At 32.3% G+C, this 7,901-nt stretch overlaps 1 pseudogene; it reads left to right on the top strand.

The window, feature by feature from the left end:
- The first annotated feature begins 1,125 nt into the window (after positions 1–1,125).
- LOC129294953 (uncharacterized) lies at positions 1,126–7,320 on the top strand (annotated as a pseudogene).
- The last annotated feature ends 581 nt before the right edge of the window (positions 7,321–7,901 follow it).

Here is a 7,901-nt window from a genome sequence, read left to right as displayed (position 1 = left end):
ACTGTCTGGTTTGGTCCAGTTTTAACAATACTGGGAAAAAGAATATGAGCCTCTTTATCACAAAGAAACCAAGATCACCTTCCCAACAAAGACAAAGAAGACAAATGCGAGTGTCAACTTGTACTTCACCCATAAGAAGTTCCCTGATAGGTGTCAAACGTTTGGGGTCCATTTGTAGAAATTATAACAAGATAGACAAAGCAAAATATGAGAATAAAGGATGAAGAAAATACAGAAGCGAAGAGCACAGAATAAATGATACAAAGAAAAAAAGAACAAAAGAGAAATAGCGAAGGAAGAACCCGTTGACGGAGAAATGTAGAGGATTGAGAGGAAGACAAAAGCCTAGATTACATAAAGACGGGGGAAGTGATATGAATAAAAGCATTAGTATAACCAAAGAGAGCGTTTAAAAAAAAAAAAGCGAAAAAGGACAAAAAAGACTCATTGGTCACCAAGAAACAATAGATTATTGGCAAAAAATGGACAGAAGTTCAAATGAAGAATAACAATGGATATCATCAGAACAGAGAGTCAAAGACGAACGAGAAAACAATTACTGCTGGTACGATTAGGAATTCAAGATAATTGAATTCAAATTTGAAAAAATGTAACCACAAATTTGATTGAATGGAAAACCTAACGAAGGCATTTGAAGCAACCAATGAAAATACAAAATTTGCTATCCAGAAAATGTATCAACCAATGAGTAGGGAGAATTAACTTCGGACCAATGAGAGAAAAATAAATTGACTAATCAGAATGCTTTTCTTCCTGATTTGTATATATTTAGTTATTTAGTCATAGTTATAGTTATTAATTATTAATTAGTTATTAATAGTTAATAGGTAATAGTTACTAGTTAATTAATAGTTAATAGTTGATTGATTGAAAGTTAATTAATTAGTTGATACTTGATGATGATAATAAGGCTATTTTTCTTTTTATTCTTTCTTTTTTAACTTTTCACTTGTTAAGCTTCCGTTTGTAATTGCCTTTTTATGTATAAAAATTAAACACACGGGTGTAGATAGATAATTAGATATATGGATATAATTTAAATTTAAATAAATACTAAAAAAAATTAAACGTGCTAATTAAATGGCTCCACCAGAACACTCCCGACTGATGTCACTGTCCCTTCCACTTCTCCATCGAACTTTACCTTCATAATTGATTACCAAGTTCCAAGTTCCAAATTCTTTCACAGAATCTGAGTCATTGGAGCAGTCTCTACTTCCATTCTTCTCGGCTTCTGGGTTTATCAGTTTTTTCTGCCATCAAACCATCTCTTAGAACCCTTCACACAGAAGCTTCACTTTCATCAACGAAAATGGTTAAAGCTATTAGAGTTCACGAGCTGGGAGGACATGAGGTTTCTCTCTTTTTCTCTCTCTTCTTCTTGATTGTGTTTTCCTAATCGTCTGTAATCAGTGATTGTATTTTCGGTACTCATTTTGCGATGATTATGACAAACCCAATTGAGAAGTTAACTAAATTCCAATGTCGATATTGGCTCTGATAACAATGTTGTAATCAGCAGTTCCATGCTTTTCTTTTTCCATCTTTTGCACACAGCATAATGAATGGTCAAAGCTATTATCATTGTTCATGAATTGTCCTCTCAGAGTCTCAGGCGGATATGGTAGTGAATATATCTTCTTTTCAATGGCGAATTATTTGATTGAAGGGCATTCATTTTGGCAATGATTTTGAAAAACTCAATTTATGAAATTTGATTGTTACTTCGCTGAATTATTAATTTACTTGATATCTCAAATATCTTATTGGTTTAGGCATAACTTCTTTGATAGGTCTTGAAGTGGGAGGATGTGGAAATTGGAGAACCAAAAGAAGGTGAGGTTCGTGTGAAGAACAAAGCAATTGGGGTTAACTTTATTGATATCTACTTTCGAAAAGGAGTATACAAAGCACCCTCCTTGCCTTTCACTCCAGGTTTGTCCTTCATTTTGATTGTACATATTTGTTATTATAATTAATGAGTGGCACTAAAACATTCGAAAGCATTCTATTTTCTTCTCTTTTTCTCTCCATCTGATTAAGCAATTAGAAATAAAGCCTATGAAAGTTATACTCATTACATGGTTCTAAGACATTTAATCACCACCTTTTTAAGATAAAAAATTTAATATATCATTTTTACTACTGATTTAGCACATCACATCTCTCATTGACCAAAATGTTATATTAACATTTGTTGTCATTGCCAAGTAGTGTTATTTTGCTAGAGTGGCCTAAAAAATCTATTCTGTTTGTAAGCCTGCCTCAGCTGTTCATCACGTCCTTAATTCCTTCCCAGAGACATTCCTATTTTTACTTTTGGGGATCAATAACAAGAATGATCAACTCTAGACTTAGAAAAGAAATAAGCATCCTTAACTTTCCTTTGATGAAGCTATCATCTATATATTATTTGATTTAACAATTATGGAACTGAATTAAGACTTGAATATTGGCTTTGTTTGAACAGCCCTTGATGATGGAGATCTTAACTTTGCATAGAAGGCTTGGCCAAAGTATTGTTGATAAACTAACTTTCGCCCCTATTTTTAACATGGCAGGTGTGGAGGCTGTTGGTGTTGTGACAGCTGTTGGTCCTGGGCTCACTGATAGGCAGGTTGGAGATATTGTAGCTTGTTCTGGTCGACCACTAGGCTCTTATGCAGAAGAGCTGATTATTCCTGCAAATAAAGTAGTCCCTGTTCCTCCCTCTATTGACCCAGTTATTGGGGCATCTATCTTATCAAAGGGCATGACAGTTCAGTTTTTACTCCGGCGTTGTTTCAAGGTTGTTTTTCCTTCTTGGTCTGAGCTTCAAGACATTGTTTCAAGGTTGTTTTTCTTTTGGTTAAGTAATAAATTTGTCTCTAAGCTATAGGTTCATGAGTGTCTAAAACTCTAAATTCATTTTTGATACAATGTTTCTCTTTAACTTTTGAAAATGATGTAATATTATATCTACCGTTAACAAATTTTAAATGCTAGTTGATTAAACAAATACAGAAAAGGATTGAGGAATTTGTTTTTTTTTTTTTACCTTAATTTTTGGGTCCTTTTCTATAATTTTTTTTGGGGGTTATTTTCTATAATTTTCTGGTTAACTAATAGTTAAAGTTAACTTTTTTTAATAGTAGGGGTGACATTGTACTGTTCCTAAAAGTAGAAAGGGTATATTCTAGAAAAAATGAGTTTGGGGTTTCAGATGCTCCTAAGTTTATAGTTTAAGGGTGAAATCGCTCTCTAATTCTTTTTCTTTCTTTGTCTGAGTTTCGGGGTTTGTTTATACATTATTTAATTACATTATAGCTTAAGCATATACTTTTCCTTTTAGCGTTATTTTTTTCTTTGAAAAACAAATGAACCCTTAGAGTAAGACCATTTTGCTCTAATCTCACTCTACTTTTTTTGTTTTGTTTTGTTATTAGTTAGCTTCTTGAAAGCTTGTGCATTATCATTCTACTATTTGTAGATTGATTAATTAGGAACAATATCAATGTTGGTGTTTTTTCTTAAAAAATTATTGTTTTAATATTTTCAGATTTCCCATGCATAGTTTGGTACACTGAGCTTCTGCTTTTCATCTGTGTCTTCTAAGATGAATATTTTCAAAGTAATCTATGACTAGTAAAACTTCATTTTGTTCTAATCCCATTCAGATTTTTTTGTCTATTAGCTTCTTCAAAGATTGTGTAGTATCATTCTACTATTTCTGTAATGATTAATTAGGATCAGTATCAAGATTTCAAGTGATAGATCGATAAAAATGTCTTCACGAAGCCAATTGATAATACCAATCTTTTATTGACATATTTATTGTTTTGGTTTTCATATTTTCCATGCATAGTTTAGCAGGCTGAACTTCTTCAGGTCCTCTATGCCTTCTAAATTAAATATTTTCAAAGTAATCTAAGTATGATTTCACAACCCCTTTTATTGCCAGTGTTTTAATTACTCAAAACATAACCAATGCTGTCAAATATTGAACCTGTTATTGTCAGTGATATTGGAAGCCATGCTTGATATACAATGGATTTTAATATTTTAACTAAGCACTATAATTTTCTTAAAAACACTATTCTGTTAAACTATTTTTCTCCATAGGTTTTATGTTTGTAACATAAATCTTTCCTTAATCCACAGGTACACTTGTATAAGTCAATGGTTAAATTTATTATTACAGTATACATAGATTTTGTCATCAACTTGCATAGGGAACATCTAGTTTTTGTGCCCTATGTCTCTTTTTTTAAAGTGTTTAACAACCATCCCGATTTACAGGTTGGTATGCCAAAAACACTAGTTAAAAATATATTAGATATTCATCCACTACTGTTTTAGAAGAAAACAGGGAAACAACAACAACAACAACAACAACAACAAGCCTTTATCCCACTAGGTGGGGTCGGCTACATGGATTGCAAGACGCCATTGTGCTCTATCATTTATTAAAACAGGGAAACAAATAAAAGTAAATTATTCATAATAAAAGAAAGAGTAAATGATCTAGTTTTGGAGAGAGCACCCTCCTCTCAATTTGGCCCCAGAAAGTTCAAGCCTTTTGATCGGTCTAGTGCTTGAAATATTCTTCAGCTAAATTTGGGGGAAAGTGATAACTTCAGGGACTAACTGGAGAGGGTTTGTCTTGGCCTCTTGGGAAGATTAAATTGGGGGAAAAAGTAATTTTGCAGGAGCTTCATTACTAATTTACTCAAAAAATATTCATAAACTTCTCTGACTGATTCCCTTGTGCGTTGTGATGACTTGAACTAAATTACCTGGTAAGATTATTGCTATTCTCTCTATATTTTTGCTACCAACATATCTGGCCATAGTGTCTTGTTACTAAGAGGCCTGCTTTTATTCAACAGCCAAGGCATATTTGTTTATAACTTTGCCCCAGCATGAATGATGATAATCGCTGTTGTTAGAACCGGACTGACTTGGTCGGGAACTGGCCTATGGTCTGGCCTGGTCAACCTCCCAGAACCAACAAGAAGTGAATGGGTCAAGAACTCTTTTTTTTTTTTCTAGTCTTTTGTAAACTAAAATTTTGTTATTTTGTATTTTTATTTGTGTTGTGGTTAGTTTTTCTTGTGTTATATGTATATTTGATAATTTCTTAATGATTTTTGTTAATAATAAAAGCTTATGTTATGATTAGACAATTATTGTGGCATACTTGATGATTTTGATTATTTGTAATTGGTAATAAATAGTTTTATTATGATGTTGATGCAATTGACAATAAATTTGATATCTATGATGAGAATATAGGTACATATTGATAAAAAAAAAATATTTTTCATGCATTATCTTTTGAGACTGTTCAGTCCAACCATGGTTCAATAAACCAATACGTTGATTGGTTCAATGCCCGACCCAATTCTGATAACATTGATGATAATAGACACAAACATTGACATGGCCAAAATTTTGTTGCAGGTTGAACCTGGTCACACAATTCTTGTCCATGCAGCAGCTGGTGGAGTTGGATCCCTATTGTGCCAGTGGGCAAATGCTCTTGGTGCAACTGTTATTGGAACTGTATCAACCAAAGAGAAAGCAGCTCAAGCCAAGGAGGATGGATGCCATCATGTGATCATCTATACTGAAGAGGATTTTGTTGCCCGTGTTAATGATATCACTTCAGGCGATGGAGTTGATGTAGTTTATGATTCTGTTGGAAAGGACACCTTTGAGGTAATACCAGGAAACTTATTTCGCTGTCAATCCCAATGAAATTTCAATATTGGTTATCTGCCTAGTTGAGTAGAAAAGTGATGTGTAGGAAAAGATACAATGCAAAACACTTGCAACAATATTGTTAGTGTTGTGCATTGTATGATGTTTTTGTAAGGAAGAATCCTATTCTGGTAGTGTTGTGACCCCCCCCCCCACACCAGAATGGTAGTGTTGTGTTTAAAGATTAGGGAGATGCTTGCAAATGACCAAGAATTGAAGGTTATATTGGTTTTTTTTTTTTTTTTGGACTTGGATTCCCTCCACTGAGAGAATCCCTCCACCCTCTTTGTTGAGGGATGTTGGAATTTGGACGGTTCAAATTTAAAACTTTTAATTTTTTTATATTTATTTTAAAATTATTAAAATTATTGAAAAAATTTAATAATTCTACTTGATCACGAACCTGGGCAATTTAGATTTAATTTGGACAATTCAATTTAATATTATTTTTTTTATAATTTTTATAAATTAACTATCCAGATGTATTTTGGATAGTGAAGATTTAATGTTAAATTTTTTTATAAATTTTTATTTTGTGAATACAATATGAAATATAAAGATATTCCTCTAACATTCACTTTCCAAAAATTATTTTTTAAAAAATATAATTTAGAAAATTTACATTTAAATTGATCAAAGTAAATCTAAATAGTCAATTTATAAAAATTTTAACGCTAAATTTGAACTATCCAAGGTTCAGGTGGGTGATCAAACAGATTTATGAAAAAATTCTATAGCTTTATAATGCTTTAATAGATATAAAAAAAATTAAAAATTTTGAAGCTGGACTGTCCATATTCCATTTGCTTCTCTGGATTCCATCAGCAGAGGGAATCCAAGTCCTATTTCTCCCCTAGTATGACAGTGTCATGAGTAAATTCCTGATTAAAGTGGGTTGTTTTGCTTTAAAGGGATCACTGGCATGCTTAAAGCTCAGAGGATACATGGTAAGTTTTGGGCAGTCCTCAGGCACACCTGACCCGGTCCCGTTATCTGCACTGGCTACAAAGTCCGTCTTCTTGACCCGGCCAACCCTAATGCATTATGTCGTAACTCGGGATGAGCTGCTGGAGGCTTCCGGAGAGGTTTTTGCTAAGGTCGCTTCTGGCTTCTTGAAAGTGAGGGTCAATCAAAATACTCATTATCTGAGGCAGGCAAAGCTCATGCAGACCTGGAAAATAGGAAGACTTCAGGTTCTATTGTGCTCATACCATGAGCCAATATGTTGTTGAAGATCCTAAGTCCAAGTAGGGATGTAGACTCACATCTATCTTGGAAGGAAATATTGGATTTGTTGTATATACATCATACTTCACAATTGACTGTGCTTCGTTCTGTTGTTTTTTTTTTTTTTTTTTCCTTTGTGAAAATCAAGCATATGTCTTTGATCTTTCATATTTGTGTCATATTTGTTGCTGTTTTAAGAGAAGAAATGGCTAGGAATGTGGAAGGATCAATTCTAGTGCTGGTTTTACAGATAATGGCATCTAAAAATTCACTTTCAATGTGCAGTTGCACAAGGTGCTGACTAGATTATGTCTATGTAATTATCTATCATGGTAGAGTTAATTTATTGTGTTTAGTAGAGAGAGATTTTACCGCAAAGGAAAATTACGAAGACTAACATTAGGAATGAATAGTTGACATGTATGGACCAAGTTTTCAATGAAAATTTTTCAAGTCTATAACTGTCTTAATGTAATTCTAAATTTAATAAATTATATATTATTAGAAATATTTTAAAATTTAGTTTTTTAGTAAAATATTTTTTACATCACAATGCAACTTGCTTTATGAGGAGTGATCAAAAGAGTGATTAAAAGTGAAAATTAAAAATTGTGTGGAATTTTTATCTCACTATTTAACTTTAAACAATTATGATGTTTTTTTAATGTTTTTAGAATCGGATTGAATATTAAACCGGAAAAGTCAGTGATTTATGGTTTGTATGGTTCAATCGGGTTGGGTTAATGGTCAAACCTGTGACGTAATAATTAAATTAAAAAAAATTATATATGTATATAATAATTTAAATATAAAAAATATATATGAAATTATTACTTAACTTTAAAAAACCAAATATTTTAATTTTATCATGACTTAACAAGCCATATGATATAATATAATATTAAATGATT

The sequence above is a fragment of the Prosopis cineraria genome, unplaced genomic scaffold (assembly GCF_029017545.1).
Source record: "Prosopis cineraria cultivar Desert tree isolate PC_DT_omini unplaced genomic scaffold, ASM2901754v1 PC26, whole genome shotgun sequence".
NCBI classification, from domain to species: Eukaryota; Viridiplantae; Streptophyta; class Magnoliopsida; order Fabales; family Fabaceae; genus Prosopis; species Prosopis cineraria.
This window is presented reverse-complemented; position numbering and strand designations above follow the sequence as displayed.